This window comes from Rhinoderma darwinii, chromosome 13 (genome assembly GCF_050947455.1).
Source record: "Rhinoderma darwinii isolate aRhiDar2 chromosome 13, aRhiDar2.hap1, whole genome shotgun sequence".
Lineage (NCBI taxonomy): Eukaryota > Metazoa > Chordata > Amphibia > Anura > Rhinodermatidae > Rhinoderma > Rhinoderma darwinii.
Genome location: NC_134699.1, coordinates 56,253,812 through 56,274,864, shown reverse-complemented (window position 1 = coordinate 56,274,864; position 21,053 = coordinate 56,253,812). Strand labels below are relative to the sequence as shown.

Genomic DNA, 21,053 nt, shown 5'->3' with positions numbered 1-21,053 from the left:
CAGCAAGCTTGACGAGAACTTTTACATAAAGTTATAGAAAAAAAAGGCTAAAACCGGTAGATGGCGCTGTATTGTGTGGAATACTGAAAAATCACATCGCTCAACCTAAAAACCAGCAGTTAAAAAAAAACAAAAACTTCCTACGGTGTTTCTAAAATGCTGCACATAACAGAAATATATGTCAATGTTCACTATGAATCCTATAGAGGGCGCACTTCCTCACTTTCTAGTTAGTGACAGAAAATCTAAGACCAATAGATGGCGCTGCGCTACATGAGTTGGAGTTGTTTTTCACTCCCCGCATTACAAGAGCCATAACTTTTTATTTTTCCGTCTATAGAGCGGTGTGAGGACTTATTTTTTTGCGGGAGGAGTTGTAGTTTCGTTTGGTACCATTTATAGCTTCATATAATGTACTGGGAAACTGAAAAAAAATTCTTTGCGGGCTGAAGTTGGGAAAAACTGTGATTCCTCAATTTGTTTTTGGGTTTCGGTTTTACGGCTTTCACCGTGCGGTAAAAACAACAATTTATCTATATTCTGTGGCTCAATACGATTACGGTGATACCAAATTTATATAGTGTTTTTATATTTTACTACTTTTATTGATCATAAACTTTTTGTTAAAAAAAGAAAAATGTTTTGTGTCGCCACATTCTGAGAGCCAGAACTTTTTTATTTTTTCGCCGATTGAGCGGTGTGAGCGCTTATTTTTGGCGGGACGAGCTGTCGTTTTTATCGGTACCATTTTTGGTACGTACAACTTTTTGATCACTTTTTGTTATATTCTTTTTTTTTAGAGCAAAGTTGAAAAAAACCCTGATTTTGCTGTTTTACATTTTAATTTTTTTACGGCGTTCACCGTGCGCGTTAAATAAAACTATATTGTAATAGTGAAGACTTTTACGGACGCAGCGATACCAATTTTGTTTACTTTTTACATTACTTTAGGGAGAATTTTTTTTTTTTTTACTTTTAATATTTCTATATTTTTTTTACTACTAAAAACTTTTTTTCACACACTTTATTAGCCCCCCTAGGGGACTTGAACCAGCGATCCTTAGGTACAATACTAACGTATTGCAGTATATCTTAATTTTTACAGCCATCTGTTAAGCCCTGCCCCAATTCTGTTGCTTTTTGTGTTTTCCTTTTTATGCCGTTCACCTTGTCCTTTAAATAATGTGTTAACTTTATTGTGCGGGTCGCTACGATTGCGGCGATACCACTGTTTTTTTTTTTTTGTTTTTTTTTTAAAAACTTTGACAATAAAATAAAACCACTTAAAGAAAAAATAGTTTTATATTTGTTTTACTGTTGACCTTTTTAAATTATTTTTATTTGACATGATTACTTATTTTAGTCCCACTAGGGGTACTTAACTTTACGATCTTTTGATCACTTATATAAACTTTACAGGAAGAGTATTAGGCGATGCCTCTGGCATGAATTTCGATAATGCCCCATGCACCTCCAGCATTTTGGCTTCAGCAGCCGTGAACAGCGTTGTAGTTCGTACAAGGTCTGATGGGATCATGCGTTACATATATAATTGCCATAATACAAAAAAAATGTATATCTATATGATTAATAGATAAAAATCCATCTAAGAATATTGGTTTGACCGATTACAAAATGTTTTTTATGTATTTTTGTAATAGATATACATTAGGCCTCATTCACACTGCAGAAAATGCATGCTTAATCGAACGCAACCACATCAAAAAATTTACCAGATTGCGTTATCTTCATGTGGTTATAACATCAACCGCAAAGCGTGAGTGGACCCCCCTAGGTATACCAGCCTTAGTACCATATAGACTGTTGTAACATGTCTTGGCGCTATATACAAACATACATATGTTTTTCCAATGGGGGTAAATGACAGATGTGTGTGTTTGTCTCAAAAAATGGAGCCAAAAACTGCACCAATAACTGCATGAAAACTGTGTGTGTGATCCCAGCCGTATAGTTTCCTTAAAGGGAATGTGTCGCTAGAATTTTTTTTTTTCAGTTAAACAGTTAGTATATAAGTGATTAAACATTGTTTTAATTTTTTAAATTTAAGTCAGGAAATTTAAGTCAGGAAATATTATAAATTAGATTGTAATTTATAACATTTCCCTGTGCTGGTCACTAGAGGGAGCAATTCCCAAAATTGCAGCATTGGCAATGTGGTAAAGCAACCTCATTGCTTTATGCTGCAAACATGTTTTCAGTACGGGACAGTAGTTCCGCGGAAAGGCAGGGACTCCTAGCGTCATAGATAACGATAAGAGCACGGCTCCCTGCACTGTGTTCGGTCCGGGAAATGCGGCTGACATACGGACCGTATATCACCGACTGAACACGCTCGTGTGAATCCGGCCTCATGGTGTATTCAGACATTGAGGTGTGGTTAAAAGCTGGATAAAAAAAAAAGCATGCATTTTTACCACAACACAACCGCATAAAAAATTCACCAAATCGCAGTAACACGCTTGAGATTTTTTTATGTGATTCTTACCACTCCTCAACAGCTATGTCTGCAGGCACCCTTAGGGTATGTGCACACGCTAACTGCATTTACGTCTGAAATTACGGAGTTTTTTTCAGGAGAAAACAGCTCCGTAATTTCAGATGTAATTGCTCGTACTCGCCTTTTGCGAGGCGTCCATTACGGCCGTAATTTGGAGCTGTTCTTCATTGGAATCAATGAAAAACGCCTCAAATTACGTCTCAAGAAGTGTCCTGCACTTCTTTTGACGAGCCGTCTTTTTTACGCGTCGTCGTTTGACAGCGACGCGTAAATGACAGGTCGTCTGCACAATACGTCGGCAAACCCATTGAAATGCATGGGCAGATGTTTGCCGACGTATTGGAGGCGTATTTTCAGGCGTAAATCGAGGCATAATACGCCTCGTTTACGTCTGAAAATGGGTCGTGTGAACCCAGCCTTAGGCTACATCCACACGACCGTTTGTATTTTGGGGCCTGTAAACAATGGAACCGTTGTTGCGTCCGTGTGTCATCAGTGTGTCCTCTGCATCCATTCCGTAAGTCCGCAAACACATCCGTATTGTATCCGCGTGTGTTCAGAAATGTGTACTTATAACACATCATTCTTATTTACAAGTTCATTTTGTCCAGAACATCAAGTCAATCTGCAGCAAACAAGAAAATATTATCTCCGCATGACCTCCACTGCTATCCTCCCCTGAGGAGGGATGGCCAGCAGACATAATTGGCAAAGATTCCTTCTTAGGGCTTATTCAGACGAACGGGATATACGCCCGTGCAACACGCGTGATTTCCGTGCGCGTCGCACGAACCTATATTAGTCTATGAGGCAGTGCAGACAGGTGCGTGAGTCCGCTGCTAAAAAGTCACGACATGTCCACTCTTTCCGCTTATTTCGCGCATCACGCACCCATTGAAGTCAATGGGTGCGTGAAAATCACGCGCACCACACGGAAGCACTTCCGTGGGTCGAGCGTGATTTGCGCAACAGCAGTGAAAAGGATGAATGAAAACAGAAAAGCACCACGTACTTTTCTGTTTACAAACATCCAAATGGAGTGTCATAATGATGGCGGCTGCGCGAAAAGCAAGCAGCCGCGCATTATATTGACACACGGAGCTGCTAAGTGTCTTTTGCGCACGCAAAACACAGCATTTTTTGCGTGCGCAAAAAGCACACGCTCGTGTGAATCCGGCCTTAGTCTTACCAAGACCTCATGACATTCCAGAGAAACAGGAGAAAAATAAAAAATGTATAATGATTATTCTTCTTTATCGCCATAAATCTGTTCGTACGGACCCTGAGAAATACTGACTGGTACACAATGCTGGCAAAGATCTATATAGGCACGTTGGGTTATAGCTGGGTTTTCATTCATTGGGTATACATGTTTTGAGAAACAATCTGCCCACGCCTTCCCCTCAGGCTATCCATGCCTAGTCTGTTGCCTGAAGCCATATATTCCCACAACATTCTTCCGAAACATTAGAAACTGTGTTTTCAACCTATGGCACAGGGGGGGGGGGGGTATATGCCATCTCTATAGGGTAATCGTGCAAAACCTGGGGCCCACAATGCTGTACTGTGTGGCACCCAGCCATCTCTGGCACCCACTCCTATATTTGGGGGCTCCTCCTCTAGGGAGAAGGCGATGAGGTGGGGAGGTGAGTGTGCATGAATGCGGCTCTTTCCACTTCAGTTTGAGAGGAATGGCCATAAACTACAGTGGATGGAACCGTGCTTACGTGTAGCCAGCTTGTCTCTTCCTCACTGGCGTGCTGACAAGAAAAAGATGATATGCAGATGATTAGGTCAAAGGGGCAAAGATAAGGGATTTGACTCTGTGACCACTGCTGCTCCTCCAGAGCAAGATCAGATAAGGTCACCATATGCGCCATTGATAAGACAACTTATGTAAAATGACTATGAATAGCACAGTCTGCTGCCATTTCCCCAGAAGACCATGGCTCCAAGGAAGCAAGCTGCAGAGCCCTGGAAGAAGGTCAACCCGGGCCATCGACCGCTCCCCCCCCCCCCACTGGGATGCTGCCTAGCCGTGTCTCCAGGCCTACGGGGAAGAGTCTGTCAGGAAGCCAGCCCAGCCATGGTCCCCCATTCCTGGAGCCTTGGATGACACAGACTGCCATCCTCAAGCTGAAGAAGGTCGACGGGAGAGTGCCAGACATGACCTGTGAGGTTCTAAGATGGTCCTGGATTATGGCTTCTCCAAGGCAGATAATGTGAGCATCCAGTCCTTCATAACTGGTATGTTATACATTACCTTTGCCAGTATCAGCAACTTCATCTGCAAGCGCTACTGGGAGATGGTAAAAGCTGCGAAGCGGAAATCACCTTTGCTTGATTTGTGGGTAACTACACAGTCCAGAGAGATAAGAAAGGAGGGTAATAATTTCAATACACATCCCAGGAAACTACATCACTGCCTTCCTAAAGCGTGACTGCACCATGGTGAGGAACCCCACCCACATTATGGATGGAGATGGATTCTGTACAGGCAAGTTGTCCATCATTGTCCACTTGCACAAGGACTTATCCGCTACAGATGGAATGCAGCACCTGCCCAAAATATTTTCTTTGGGGAACTCTTCAGGAATGATTTTTTACACCAACATGCCGCAGAGCTGCCGGAAATGCGTGTGAAGGGTCACAGAATGAATGACTGTACAAAGTCTGCCTGCAGTATGTGTTGTGTTGCAGGGCACAAAACCAAGTACTGTCCTAAAAAGACTGTCTGCAACCTCTGTGGCCAGGTGGACCTTGTCTTTATGAATGTCCCAAGAGAGTGAGAACCTATGCTTCAGTTGACAAGGGACCGGCGGGAGAAAAGCCTGCAGCACCACCGGCCACCAAGAAGTAGGGCAAGAAGTCTGCAAAACACTTTGAGTATATTTCTCTACATAAACGCCCTAAAAGCCGCTAAAAATACGTAGGCGGAATGCCTCCAAACATCTGCCCATTGATTTCAATTGGAAAAACGGCGTTCCGTTGGGGCGTTTTTTACGCGGCCGTTTGAAAACACGGCCAGTAAAAAACACCTGTTAAAAAGAAGTGCAAGTCACTTCTTGAGCCATTTTTTGGAGCAGTTTTTCATTGGGTCAATAGAAAAAAAGCGGCCGTAAAAACGCATCTAATAAGTCTGATGCATTAAAAAAAGTCTCAAAATCAGAGGCTGTTTTCTCTTGAAATACGTATTTTTTTGTTAAGAGTGTGAACATACCCTTACTCTTTCTGTTTCAGGAAGCTCCACGAAAACTACATGCCCCTGTCAGAGCTGCTAGACGGGAAACATCACGATGGGGAAGGAGGGAGTGACTTCTACAGCAACCTCTATTCCCCAAAAAAACACAGATCCAGACGCTGCCGACAAATTCCTGTCAGGTATCACTAACCCCCTTGATCCTGCAGGTGAGCTGGCAATGGATGCCCCCTTACTATGAAGAAGCTGTACTCTCAGTACATCCCTCAGTCATGGCAGGACCCTAGACAGTGATGGTCTGCAAGCAGAACTATACATAGCACTGTGGGACCTCATTGGCCTGGAGCTCTACAGGTAGATGATGGTGGTGGCAGGCAGAATGGCTCTGTCGTTGAGTGCATGAATGATCACGATCTTGTATAAGCGGAAGGTATAGAGATGTTATTTTAAAAACTAGTGACCTCCTGAATGTGGACTGTAACGTCCATGGCCACGGCCCGTCGTTCTGACTTACCCCTCGACGGCCGTGTCCATGGACATCCGAGTTCCTTGCAACGTCGTCCTCCTGTGAGGCGCCGACACTTCCGGATATCGAGACTCTCCGGAGGGCGTTCAAAATTGCAGGAAGTCTGCAATCTAGCCCAGGATGCTCTGGGCTATAAAAGGGTCTCTGCCCTTTTGTTCCTTGCCAGAGCGGTGTTCGTTACCCAAAGTTTGTCTTGCTAATGGTCCCCTAGTGTCTCCCAGTTTCCTAGTGTTCCTGTATCCTGTTTCCATGCTATCCTGATCTAGTGCCGTGCTGAGCTGTTGCCGTGTTGTGCTGCATTCCACGCCTGTTCTGCTACGCCACACCTGACGTCTACCTGCCGCCTGGTCCCAGCCGTGCCTGCCTTGCTACTGTCTACATTGCCTCAGGTATCCTCTCTGAACTATAGACTCTGTACTTTACCTGTTTGGCCAGCTGCCATCCCGCTACGCGGTACGGCCCAGTGGGTCCACACCCTGCATTGTGACATGGACTCAGGGGCGTAACTAGGAAAGACTGGGCCCCATAGCAAACTTTTGACTGGGTCCCCCCCTCCACTGGGTGTCACACAACCCCCCCTTGTAGATAGTGCCTTTTTTACAGCCCCCCTGTAGATAACGCCATACAGTCCCCCCTGTAGATAACGCCATACAGCGCCCCCCCTTTAGATAACGCTATACAGCCCCACCTGTAGACTGTATGGCGTTATCTACAGGGGGGACTGTATGGCGTTATCTACAGAGGGGGACTGTATGGCGTTATCTACAGGGGGGACTGTGTGGCGTTATCTACAGGGGGGACTGTGTGGCGTTATCTACAGGGGGACTGTGTGGCGTTATCTACAGGGGGGACTGTGTGGCGTTATCTACAGGGGGGACTGTGTGGCGTTATCTACAGGGGGGACTGTTTGGCGTTATCTACAGGGGGGACTGTGTGGCGTTCTCTACAGGGGGGACTGTGTGGCGTTCTCTACAGGGGGGACTGTGTGGCGTTATCTACAGGGGGACTGTGTGGCGTTATCTACAGGGGGGACTGTGTGGCGTTATCTACAGGGGGGACTGTGTGGCGTTATCTACAGGGGGGACTGTGTGGCGTTATCTACAGGGGGGACTGTGTGGCGTCACCTACAGGGGGGACTGTGTGGCGTCACCTACAGGGGGGACTGTGTGGCGTCACCTACAGGGGGACTGTATGGCGTTATCTACAGGGGGACTGTATGGCGTTATTTACAGAGGGGGCTGTATGGCGTTCCCTGCAGGGGGGACGCTGTATGGCTTTACCTGCAGGGGGAAGCGCGGTATGGCACTACCTACAGGGGGGCTGTGTGGCGTTATCTACAGGGGGGATTGTGTGGCGTTATCTACAGGGGGGGCTGTGTGGCGGTATCTACAGGGGGGACTGTATGGCGTTATCTACAGGGGGACTGTATGGCGTTATCTACAGGGGGACTGTATGGCGTTCTCTACAGAGGGGGCTGTATGGCGCTAACGCCATACAGCCCCCACTGTAGAGAACGCCATACAGCCCCCCCTGTAGAGAACGCCATACAGCCCCCCCTGTAGGGAACGCCATACAGCCCCCCCTGTAGGGAACGCCATACAGCGCCCCCCCTGTAGGGAACGCCATACAGCGCCCCCCCTGTAGGGAACGCCATACAGCGCCCCCCCTGTAGGGAACGCCATACAGCGCCCCCCCTGTAGGGAACGCCATACAGCGCCCCCCCTGTAGGGAACGCCATACAGCGCCCCCAATGCAGGGAACGCCATACAGCGCCTCCTCCTGCAGGTAAAGTCATACAGCGCCCCCCCCTGCAGGGAACGCCATACAGCCCCCCCTGCAGGGAACGCCATACAGCGCCCCCCCCTGCAGGGAACGCCATACAGCGCCTCCCCCTGCAGGTAAAGCCATACAGCGCCCCCCATGCAGGGAACGCCATACAGCGCCCCCCCCTGCAGGGAACGCCATACAGCGCCCCCCCCCCTGTAGGGAACGCCATACAGCCCCCCCCAAAAAAATGCGACCTATAGTGTGTCCTACAAATAACATGCATCCCCTATCCACAGGACAGGGGATACATGTGTGATCGCTGGCATTGATAGGGAGAACGGGGGACTGAAAGTCCCCTAAAGTTCTCTATGACTAACCTCTGACTTCCGGCGTCTGTGTCGGCAGCTCAATAAAAATGAAAGGAGCACTGGTCACGCATGCGCACAAGTGCGACCGGCGCTCCATTCATTTCAACGGAGCTGCCGACACAGACCCCGGAAGTCCGAGGTTTGTGATGGAGAACTTTCAGTCCCCCGTTCTCCCTATCAATGCCAGCGATCACACATGTATCCCCTATCCTGTGGATAGGGGATACATGTATTTTGTTTAATGGCAGAGCGGGGAGATACCTCCCTGCTCTGCCATAGTGTTAAGTGGCGTCCCGCTGTAGCAGCCATAGTGGCTGCTAGCGGAGCCTGCGGCCATGGTGGGGGCCCATGCCGGCGGGCGACACGGGCCCCCTCATGCCGCGGGCCCCGTAGCAGTCGCTACGGCTGCTACGGCGGTAGTTACGCCACTGCATGGACTACAAGATCCTCACCAAGGTACTGGCTAACAGGTTGAATGTTGTCATCGGGTGGACCAGACCTGTGGCATTCCAGGCTGCAGGGTTGCATTCAGCCTTACCCTCAGACAGCCTTGCCCTCATAAGAGACACCGTTATTATATGTGAAGGCTTGCTCTATGCCCGCGGCCATGGTCAGCCTTGACCATGAAAAGGAATTTGATAGTGTTTCCCACGTCCTTATGAACAAGTCGCTGCAAAGGTTCTGGCTGAGAGAAATATTCTATCCCTATTTTAACCTGATGTACCTTGACATTTTCAGCATGGTGCTGGTGAATGGCTGTAAGACTGACCTGTCTCTGGGGTTAGACCAGGCTGTCCTTTCGCACCTTTTTCTTTTTGTTTGTTATAGAGCTCTTTTCAGAGTCAATCCTGCAGAATCCAGAAGTCAGAGGGATCACCGCACCAGGACCACCAGACCGTCCAATGGCAAAGTGCTAGCTGTACATGGACGAATATATAATCTTCTTCACGGTAACTGCACTCTTCCAGACCCGTGAGGAATTCAGCTGAGCTTCAGGAGGGAGGTGTAGCATCCATGGCCGCGGGCCGTCGGGTTCACTCACCTCCCGACGCCCGCAGCCATGGATCCGTGAGCGCTGGTCCCCATCTCCCTCCTAGGAGACGCCAGCGCTCACTTCCGCTCCGTTCTGCTGTGTCCCGTAGGGTGCGCGCGCACGCTCGTGCCCGGCCTTAAAGGGCCAGCGCACATAGGAAATCGTCATCATCATCAACTGCCACGATTTCCTGGTCTATAAGAAGGCCCCAGGCCTTCTGATCCTTGCTTGAGCGTTGTTAGTTTTCCCAGTCTGTCTTGCAAATGGTCCCTTAGTGTTTCCCGTTCCAGTTGTTACCCGTGCCTTGTTCCCTGTTCCTGTTTCCCATGCTGTGCCTTAGTATCAAGTCGTGCCACGTCCGGAGGTATCTGCCACGTCCTGTGTCATCTGCCACGTCCGGCGGAATCCGCCACGTCCTATGTCATCTGCCACGTCCGGAGGAATCCGCCACGTTCTATGTCACCTGCCATGTCCGGAGGAACCCGCCACGCCTGGCGCAACCTGTGGCTCCTGTGTCATCCGCCACGTTTGGCTTTACCTGCTGCACCCATCTCCATCAGTGCCAGAGCTGCGGCCATTGTCCGGACTATCCAGGTACCCTTGTACGGGACATTGTATTGCTGGGGTTTCCTGTTGTTTGGCCAGCTGCCTCCCCGCTATGGCGGTACGGCCTAGCTGGTCCACTAACCCGCTTCGTGACAGTAGGAAGGGAAGGATGGATTTGAGGCTCCAAAATGGACAGAGTAAAGGGGACAGTTATGTACAAGGAGCCCTGCAAGTGTGGCAAAATATCCCCACCTTGCTTTGCATGTGACATCTGCAGGACTCTTAAAACCACATGCTACTTTCTCCTGCCTCTCTGGAGGAGGCTGGGGTGAGACAACTCCTACCCTTACAACTGGGACATTCCCTGGTACCTCCTTCCCAACATTGTGAGGTATCGCCATCTGGAGAAGTCAAGCCCAACTTGTGTAAACCAAAGACAATCCACAAGGACATACATGCATCCATCCATCCATCCATACCAGAGTCTATTCCATGGCTCCCTGCTGCCACCGCTGAGACTGTTTGTAAGAATGTGGCTTCTAGCAGGTTAACCAACAGGCACAAAGACCTGGCATAGATGACCATTGTGTGGGGACTAACTTTGATATCTTTCATTCATGGCCACAAACTATGCCGCAACAGGTACCCCGCCAGTTGTCCATTTTCTGAGGAAATCCATTTGCACCTCTTCTGGCAGTGACTGTTTACACAGGCACTGTGGGACACCCTGGAATATGAACTCAAAGATTCTGTTCCCAGGCAGCAACCGCTTGTAGCAAACTTCGGTGCTCTATTGACTTTTCCCTGGTATCCATAGCATTCTGGCTATCCAGGAAGGTTTGAGCTTATTGAACTGTGTTAAGGTCACTTTGTGTCTTGCCATGACCCACCTGGTCATGAACTGAGAGAGGATGTCTGTCCAGGACTGCTGCAGGCTGGTCGGCAGCCTGCTCAGAGACTATTCCATCTTGGACAATCTTGACGTCGATGAAGAAGAGAATTGTATACCCTTCTCCTTCTCCCCCTTGTGTTGGTGTTTCAATAACGCATTGGACCTGTGATTCCCCTCCCTTTCCCCTTCGCCCCCTATCCCTTATCACTTGCTTGTTGTCTTTTTGATTGATATGTGATGCTTTATTTGAATGTTGATGTAGTGCATAGTGGTATGTTGTGCTACTTCGAACGTGTGTGATATTTATTGTACCTCAATCCTGCTTGCATTGGTCGCAGTGTTCTGTATGACTTTTTTTTTTTTTGCTTACTTTTTAATGGTTATATTTTACTAATTTTTTTCCTGTTTATCACTAAACCTAAAATAAGTGAAACATGTTGCGTTCTCAGTGATATTTCAAACTGGAGGATAATGTGAAAAATATTGGCCAGTCATGTCTCGTTTGTAAACCGAAGTTGTGGTAGATCTATTTTCAAAATGACTAAGTCTTAGCTGTTCAGAAAGACTATGTTTACAGCCAGAGCATCTGTATTACACTGTTGGCAGGTGCCAGTCCTTCCGACGCTCTGCGCCGCCGGGTCCCTCACCTTTGTTGCCGGTGGCCTGGTTTTTCTGCTCTGCGTGGCTGCCGGCATCTCTATACTGCCTCTCTTCCTTCCTGCTCTGGGCGGCATTCTCCTTAGGTCATGCAATTAAAAAATCTTCTAATTAAATCCCAAATCCCTGTTGCTCCTGGACTACATAACTTTGGTTCAACGTAGCTGTGTCCTGCAAAGGTTCTTGTTTGCATTTTGATTCCCTCTGCTGCAAACCCTACCAGCCTGCGTCCAGCTATCCGCAACCTGTGTCCTAGCTATCCGCTACCGGTGTCCTGCCTGAGTTGAACCTGAGGCTTTCCATCTGTTATGAACTGTGACTTGTGATCCTCACCCATCTGTGAAGGTATCCTCTGCTTTGCCTGTACCCTCGTTGTACTACACTGTTGTATCCTGGTCTAGTGAGCAACTACAGCGGGCGGGACCACCTCAAAAGCTAGCTAGCTAGTGAGCGACCTGGTAGTCTCCCTGCGGCAAAGTCCATATACCCATATGGGGGTTAAAGGGTGAAGACCGTGGAGTGTACTTAAATAACTCACTTATAGGTGACTGTAATTCAAACCAGTGGAGTAGCACAGTGTGTCCACAATCCGCTGGTCCTAACAATTGTTGAATCACATGTATTGATCAATCCAAACTATATTGCAAAATAATGATCCTACATTTTTGATTTTGTAGGTAATGAATACTGTAAGAAAGATGACCGCAAACTTTGAGTCCATGGTGAATGAAACGTTCCAGAGATCCATACCGAGTGAAAGCATTTTTACAGACGGAGTTTCTACAACATGGGAGCTTTACTTCTTGTAATGACTATTCTACTTGGTATGTATTCTGAATTCAGTCATGATAAAGCAATTACCAGTAAGATAAGTGACCAAGTGAAATAAACATTACTTCCAAGAAAGACAAAAGGATTCAACGTAGAAGACTTGCTGGATGGATGGACTAAGGACAATTCCAGGGACCACTGAAAATCTGGGTAAGGGCTAGTTATGGTTCATAATGTTGCATAGAAACCTATTTCCTACCCAATATCTACCGCTCGCTCACTCACACACACTCAGTCAGTGTTAGAAGAACCTTCCATTCTTATCAAAATAGAATCGAGGAGTCATCTGAATAGAGATGCGCTTCTTTTATTCTTATCGATAAGGAGATAAATATGGCAAAATGTCTGCCTTCACCCTGAATGACAGAGTTTATATATATATATATATATATATATATAAACTCTGTCATATATATAAACTCTGTCATATATATATATATATAACTCTACATATACATATACTGAGAAAGACATGTCCGGACTAGTTCTGAATACATTTTGCTTCATATATCACACTTGACACCTAAAAACAAAACTAATTGGAAGTTGAATTTCTGTCGGGAAATTCTAATCTCTTTTTAGGAATTCAGCTACCCCCTCCTCATATATAATATCAGTTATCTTAACAATAAAACATATTAGACATTGTGTTAGTCAAGGCTTTTACAGATTAGCTTGCATACACATTTTTAGTCTTCATTAGGTAAAGTAATGATAAATGTAAAACTTTCCTAACATTCCCCCCTGTTGTAAATTTATCAACGAATGTTCTGTGACCCATCCAAAATAGGTTCTCTTCTTAAGTTTTTACAAATTTTTTCATACTTCAAAATCTTGACAGTCGTCATCGTGTATGTCCTCATTTTGAATCTCTTGGTACATTGTATTAGTATTTGAAGTGTCAATGAGTCTCTGAATTAGTCCCATTATGCAAGAAATGCAACAAAACCCACGAGTTACAAGTATGGCTGCCACTGTTGCTAAGGAAATCAATAGACTGGATATGTGGTTACTCCATTTTCCAAACCATCCTTCAAGCCAATTAGTGAAGATGTCATTTATTCCGGAGTTTCCGCAAGCTCTTTGGACAGGGAATTGAGTCTGTCCAATGCCTTGGTAATTCTACCATCAGGAGCTGTATTATTAGGAATAAAAGTACAACAGAAAATACCAAAAATTTTGCAAACACCCCCTTTTTCTGCTAGTAACATATCCAGGGCCATTCTATTTTTGCCATGTCATTAAAGATGTAGGTCCCACCTGATCTGCAATGCCCTTTATTGCATCACTGGTATAATTAACAAATCTCTGTTGATTGTAATAAATGTAATTAATCCAGTTGACATTCTGATTTATCGTAGACCACCAGAAAAGTATATACTCGAAGCCTGATGCAATCTGATTTCAGGCCTTACATTTGGCACCCCTCGGGGTACTCCTATTTCATCTATGTATATTCTATGGTCAAATGAACCTCCAAGGATAGACCGCTTATAGCGATTCAGATAGTCTCCAGGGCTATTTTTTTCATTCTCTGAAAAACAGGTACTTAAAACAAGTGGAATTGCATCAGAAGCTGAACCAAAGTACAGCTTCCCCGCCACTTGACCAGTAGCCTAGGTCTCAGCTTCCTGTTTCAACATAGCCATCAGAGATCAGTCCTTGCCCTTGTCCGGTTGGTAAACCAATTAGAGGAGTAATTACCATTATCGGTACCAATATCTATGGTGGTTTCGCAACACTCTTCAGTGAGGTTCCCTACTTTCTTACCTTGCCCATTCCTCAGAAAGCAGGTGCAGTTGCCTGGGTAAGCAACTACTAAAGGAGGGATTTCATCTCTCCCCACAGGTGGGTACAATAAATAGAGTGTCTTACATAATTTATCACCTGGATTATATGATGCATTATATAAAGATAACACCCATTGCAGACCTTGTAGGTTTTCCTTATCTGATAGCCTGAAAGGTATAGTACCCAGATGTGGTCTAGCTTTTGCACAAGTGATACAGTTAGTATTGTAGTGTATCTTATCCAGGCTAACCATTCATTTTTATCACTGTAACCTGTTTCTAATGCCAATTAATCTTCATAATTGAAGTTGGCCAAATAAACTATAGAGGGTAGGTCTATCTTCGTGGCTAAAGGACTTTCAATAGTAGGTATCGCCTGGACAAGAACGCTTAAAAAATATTTTTATTTTTTATTAAATATTTAAAATGGGCTACTCAAGCCAATAATTGCTATAGATACCAGGCTAACCAGATAGGTAAGACTAGATAAGGGTGCCAATATATTGATTTAAATTATTATAGAGCTACTCCAAATATCCAGTTAAAACATATAAATTCTGTCCCTACCTGGACTAAATAGCAAAGTGTGCACTCACACCGAGTAAAGATCTGATACCTAGCAGCATAGTGTGCGTGAACACTGAAATGAGCCAGAGCACCTAAATTTCTTGTGCATTAACGCCCCTGACAAACCGTGTAGCACCTCAAGCAGTATTGTGCATTTACACTTACAAGGGACTGTATATTTAAACAGAAGTGTGCATTTACACTATACTAATATAATATATTAAGTGTGCATTCACACTAGTCAGCAATATCTACAACACAGAGTACTTTGTCGCTGAGATGAGCATCAGCACATGCAGGTAATTGTGCATTCACACTCCTCAATTCAGCGTAACACCTATAGTGATAGTGTGCCTTCACACCAGATAAATATTGTCCACCTGATAACAAGAGTGTGCATTCACACTGAACAAAGATTAAACGCCTGACGCGTTTCCACGTCCTAATTTTGTATAGAACGTTTCTTCAGAGGCATGTATATTGAGACAGGGCAGAATAGCACATCAGTTTTGTCTTTCCGCCCTGTGGCTGCTAGAGCTTTTCTCGTAACAGCACGATTCTGGTATCTGACAAAATAAGGACGTGGAAACGCGTCAGGCGTTTAATCTTTGTTCAGTGTGAATGCACACTCTTGTTATCAAGTGGACAATATTTATCAGGTGTGAATGCACACAACCACTATAGGTGTAACACTGAATTAAGGACTGTGAATACACACTACCTGCACGTTCTGGCGCTCATCTCAGCGACAAAGTACTCTGTGTTGTAGATATTGCTGACTAGTGTGAATGCACACCTAATATACCATATTCACTTAGTGTGAATGCACACTTAATATACAGGGTGGGCCATTTATATGGATACACCTAAATAAAATGGTAATGGTTGGTGATATTAACTTCCTGTTTGTGGCACATTAGTATATGGGAGGGGGGAAACTTTTCAAGCTGGGTGTTGACCATTTTGAAGTCGGCCATTTTGTATCCAACTTTAGTTTTTTCAATGGGAAGAGGGTCATGTGACACATCAAACTTATCGAGAATTTCACAAGAAAAACAATGATGTGCCTGGTTTTAACGTTACTTTATTCTTTCATGAGTTATTTACAAGTTTCTGACCACTTATAAAACGTGTTCAAAGTGCTACCCATTGTGTTGGATTGTCAATGCAACCCTCTTCTCCCACTCTTCACACACTGATAGCAGCACCGCAAAAGAAATGCTAGCACAGGCTTCCAGTATCCGTAGTTTCAGTTGCTGCACATCTCGTATCTTCACAGCATAGAAAATTGCCTTCAGATGACCCCAAAGATAAAAGTCTAAGGGGGTCAGATCGGGAGACCTAGGGGGCCATTCAACTGGCCCACGACGACCAATCCACTTTCCAGGAAACTGTTCATCTAGGAATGCTCGGACCTGACACCCATAATGACATAAATAACTCATGAAAGAATAAAGTAACGTTAAAACCAAGCACACCATTGTTTTTCTTGTGAAATTCTCGATAAATTTGATGTCACATGACCCTCTTCCCATTGAAAAAACAAAAGTTGGATACAAAATGGCCGACTTCAAAATGGCCGCCATGGTCAACGCCCAGCTTGAAAAGTTTCCCCCCTCCCATATACTAATGTGCCACAAACAGGAAGTTAATATCACCAGCCATTCCCATTTTATTTAGGTGTATCCATATAAATGGCCCACCCTGTATTATATTCGTCTAGTGAGAATGCACACTTTAGTTTAAATATACAGTCCCTTGTAAGTGTGAATGCAGAATACTGCTTGAGGTGCTGCACTGTTTGTCATGGGCGTTAATGCACATTCAATTTAGGTGCTGTGGCTCATTTCAGTGTGAATGCACACTGTGTCGCAGGTGTTGCGTTTTTATTACTGAGTGTTCACACACACTTTGCTGCTAGGTATCAGATCTTTATTCGGTGTGAATGCACACTTTGCTATTTAGTCCAGGTAGGGACAGAATTTACATGTTTTAACTGGATATTTGGAGCAGCTCTATAATAATTGACATCAATATATTGGCACCCTTATCTAGTCTTAACTATTTGGTCAGCCGGGTATCTATAGAAATTATTGGCTTGAGTAGCCCATTTTAAGGATTTAATAAAAATATTTTTTAAGCGTTCTTGTCCAGGCGATACCTTCTATTTTGAGTTACTTGAACGCAAAAATTTCAAAAACTATATTTCTTTATCTACTTCTAAAGGACGTTCAGTTGCATAATTTTCCTTAACTTCAATAAAGAAATGCCCTATAGGGTCTGTACCTGAAAAATCAACTCCTATAGCATATAGTCCCTTATCCTTTATTAGGATTTCAGAAGGTCAAAAATAACTAGTTACAGTTGGTGGAACTTGTACAGGGAGAGGTAGGTTTCTCAATAATAATTAACTTTTCTTTTAAAGAGGGATTAATGGCAGACATCATGGAATATCAATAATTCCGTAATCATTATGGGCTGTGGTCCATTTGGCCGAAGACCATGGAGAACATCTCCTTTTCCCTAGGGTTTTTACATAGTACAAATATACTTATCTGAATATTCTAGTTTGCAAGCTATGTTTCTATCCATGCATTGGTCTCTAACCACAACACAAAAATCTATTTCATATGTTGCAATCTCACCTTCAGTGAAATTCAAATATTTAACTCTCCAAGCTATGTCTTTAGGGAATCCTACCCCCTGACCCTGTTTCCCAGGGATCCCATACTTTAGGTTGACACACCTTTGACCCCCCATTGGATACCTAGAATAACTAATAACATTTTGCCCTGTCTCCTCCCAGGCTCTGGATGTTTTCGTCACTGAAGTTTGAGACCACTCACTTCTAACAAATGACCACCCTATGTAATCAGTCTTTTATAGCCTAGGAGGATAGTGGCAATTCCCTAAGTGTATCCAAGATGTACGTTCGGCTATCCTTACGGATGCAGCTGTGGTAAGTAGAACCTGATATGGTCAGTGTTTTCTTTTTATAACTTTGATCAGGATCCAATTTCTTGGCTTCACATGTTTAGGTTCAGGTACAGGGTCACCTGGAATACAATTAGAGATAGGAAATTCCCTGTTGGTTAGCATTTTTGCCAAATACTCAGCAAGTGTAAAATCAAACTCTTCATCCATCCTAGAGAATGGATTTAACTGTGGTATTACAAATGGTCTACCATACATCATTTCAAAAGGTGTCAAACCTGATGCTGTAGGAGTCACATGCATATTTAGGACTACTAATGGTAAACAATATACCCAATTCTTCCCAGTCTTTTCCATTGTTTTCTTGAATTTATTTTTTAGTATTCCATTGTGTCTTTCTACCAATCCCGCTGATTTTAATTCTATTTGTAAGTTCTGTGCTAGTAAGGATATGACATTATTCACAAAGTGAGATCCATTGTCACTGTGTATTTTCTCAGGTATCCCAAACCTAGGTATTATCTCTTTTACCAATGCTTTAGCGACTGTGATAGCATCTGGGCTTGCTGTGGGGGAATACTTTTACCCATTTGGTAAATACATCAATAATCACTAAGCAATATTTCATCCCTTTGCGTTTCGCATGAGAACCAAGGTCAAAGATAACTAATTTTAATAACATACAAAATCAGCATTAATATACTTGTCTTAAAGGAACAATGTCTTTTTTATTCACTACATAAGCATAAGATGGGGTCTCCAGGCAAGATGGCTGCTGCACAAAATGAATTAATTTAAACATTATTTTAATCACTTTCACATTTCCCACCTTTTGTTTATTTGAGGACATTTTGTACCCAAGCCAGGTACTTAAAAGAGGGCTTATCCCCCTTACAGACTTTATTTTCTTAGCTTGCTCTATGGTCATACTTGTCCTGCATAATACCAAAAAGGTCTATACAGTGGCAACAGGCTGGGCCAACTACTTGGCAAATGTCCCCTTGGGCAGCATTCAAAACATCAAACACATAATCTGTAACTGCGTCCAATCTGTCGGCCACTTTCTCTATATTATGAGCATTCTTTACTGCTAAACCTACAAATATTGGCAATAATCCAAACTTCTCCTACCACGGTACGTGTACTGGTCATAATTGTGTTACACTGTCACTTACTGCCCTAATGGGACTTTTACCCCTGCAGATATAACAGGTCGTGGGCAGCATCTATCTCAAACCTAAAGGCACCCCGGTAACATAACCTCAGGGCTCTCATTCCTGCCATGTACTTCTTAATTATGAGTGACAACAACCAATAACCTTCACCTCATACCTCCACATAAAACACCAAGTTGTTTTTCACAATACCGTGGCATATTTACATACATTATAATTATAAACCTCAGACAATAGGGTCTCAACTAATAAAATAATACTATCCCCAATCTCATGCTATCACCCCTCAGGTTTGGGTCCCATCAGTTCATTGACAAGTCCTGTACAGCAAATCAAACAAAGAAACAAACAGTGGGTTCCTCTGTCACTCTCAATTACTTCAGGGACCCCATGTCGGAACACTACCTCACTGAGCATTTTCCTAGCAGTGTTTTTTTTTTTTAGCTGTGGCTTTGGTTACTGGCCATGCCTCAGGCCAGTTTAAAAATACGTCAGTACATACGAGGACATATTCATATTCACCTACCTCGGGTAGCTGTATGTAGTCCACCTGCAGTCGCTGGAAGGGGTAATCGGGACGAGGCATGTGCTTACTGGGTGTTTTTGTCATTTTACCCGGGTTGTGTCTGACGCATGTCAGGCAACCGTCTACATGTCGAGCAGCTGCATTCTGAAATCCAGAGGCAAACCAGTGTTGTAACACTGTGCTACTCATAGCTCCTTTTGAGTTGTGGACTGGGGAATGCCTGAGGGAGTACATCATTGGAAAAGGACTACGTGGTAAGCATGTTTTACCCTTTACACGCCATGGCTCTCCTTCGCCTCTGACAGCTCCTGCCTCCTGCCACAATTTTTGTTCAGGGGCCGGTGCTTGGGTCTGGAAAGCACACAGCAATTCCTCAGTGACTGGGCCCTCTTCTTGGACTCTTGTAGGTTAGCCCGTGCATTCCCTTTCGCTTCAGAGGGTGTCTAGTCTTGTGTACGCTTGCACTTTAATTATGGCTACCTCTGTAGGTAATGCTAGAGCCTCAAGTAGTTGTTGTACTGCATCAGCATTTTTGATTGGTTTGCCTGCTGAAGTCAGAAAACTCTTGCTCGCCATATTGTGCCATAATCGTGTGCGACTCCAAAGACGTACCTTGAGTCTGTATAGACGTTCACACTTTTATCTGTGCCCAACTTACATGCTTCTGCGAGGGCCATGAGTTCTGCCGCTTGGGCAGAGCTGCTGGGGGGCAGTGACTTTTGCAGCATTGTCTTACCTGCCTGGACTACTGCATACCCGGTGGTGAAATGTCCTGTCTGCTCCTTCCATTATCTAGATCCGTCTACAAAATACTGAACATCATAGTTAGTCAAAGGTACATCAGTGACACCTGGTAACCCTTGCTCTTCAAGTTGCATTAAACTGGGACAATCATGCTCATGTTCCATATCAAACAAATCATTGTCATTTGCAAGTTCGTACGTTAAGGGTCTGACATCCCCCCTTCCCCTCCTTTCTCTACAACCATAGGCATAGTGATGGTTGTGCGGGACTGGTTTGTCTTGGATAGCAGTAAACCTATATGGGAAAATGATAACATTAATGAGACTCTTTCCTAGACACATATATCAACAGAGATACAATACAAAAGCAAATTATCAACATATTGCAATAGACAAGTGGTGGAGTGTTTGGGGGGGACCACTTATCCAACAGCTCTTTCATTGCACAGATGACAATATCAGCGGATTTATGCTGCACCCTGAGGAAGCACCATCCAGGCATACTGTTTGCCTCTGTGTGTAAAGCAAAATATTAGTAACAATCCGGAGACAGAAGGATAGAGAAAAACTGGATATTATAGGGAGACACAATGGGAGTTATCAGTTTATTTCCTAATAACTTAGCAATCTATCATTTATGCAGACTATGCTTGTTAAATATTTCAATTGCGAGAGCGAGCAGCATTTTACATTCCTTCTAACATGCTCATACACTGCGTTCAGCTGCTGCCCCCACCCCCGCCTTTTCTTCCCTTTTCTTTTAGAATTATAAACTTCAGCGAGCCAAAATGCTGAAAGGAAACTAAATTTCTGCTATATTTATAACTCTAAAACCTGACTGTACACCGATAACTTTAATTATTTTAACCTTATAGATAAGGTAGATAAAAAACAACAACAAAAGTCTTTTTACACAACCTTATACTTCAGTTCATTAGCCATATTAACAAATGAAAGCCTATATAGCCAAGTATGCAGAGC

General features: G+C 44.3%; 1 long non-coding RNA gene and 1 pseudogene across 2 annotated transcripts in view; both read left to right on the top strand.

Annotated features, from left to right (window-relative positions):
* LOC142665997 (uncharacterized) overlaps nt 1-21,053 on the top strand; it is a 77,568-nt gene that overhangs the window by 15,812 nt on the left and 40,703 nt on the right. For both annotated transcript variants that reach the window (XR_012851619.1, XR_012851620.1), the window contains exons 2-6: nt 5,759-6,632; nt 9,207-9,328; nt 12,184-12,330; nt 12,410-12,487; nt 17,501-17,653. This is a non-coding gene — a long non-coding RNA (uncharacterized LOC142665997). The remainder of the gene's footprint in view (nt 1-5,758; nt 6,633-9,206; nt 9,329-12,183; nt 12,331-12,409; nt 12,488-17,500; nt 17,654-21,053) is intronic.
* LOC142666207 (uncharacterized) lies at nt 4,544-5,378 on the top strand (annotated as a pseudogene).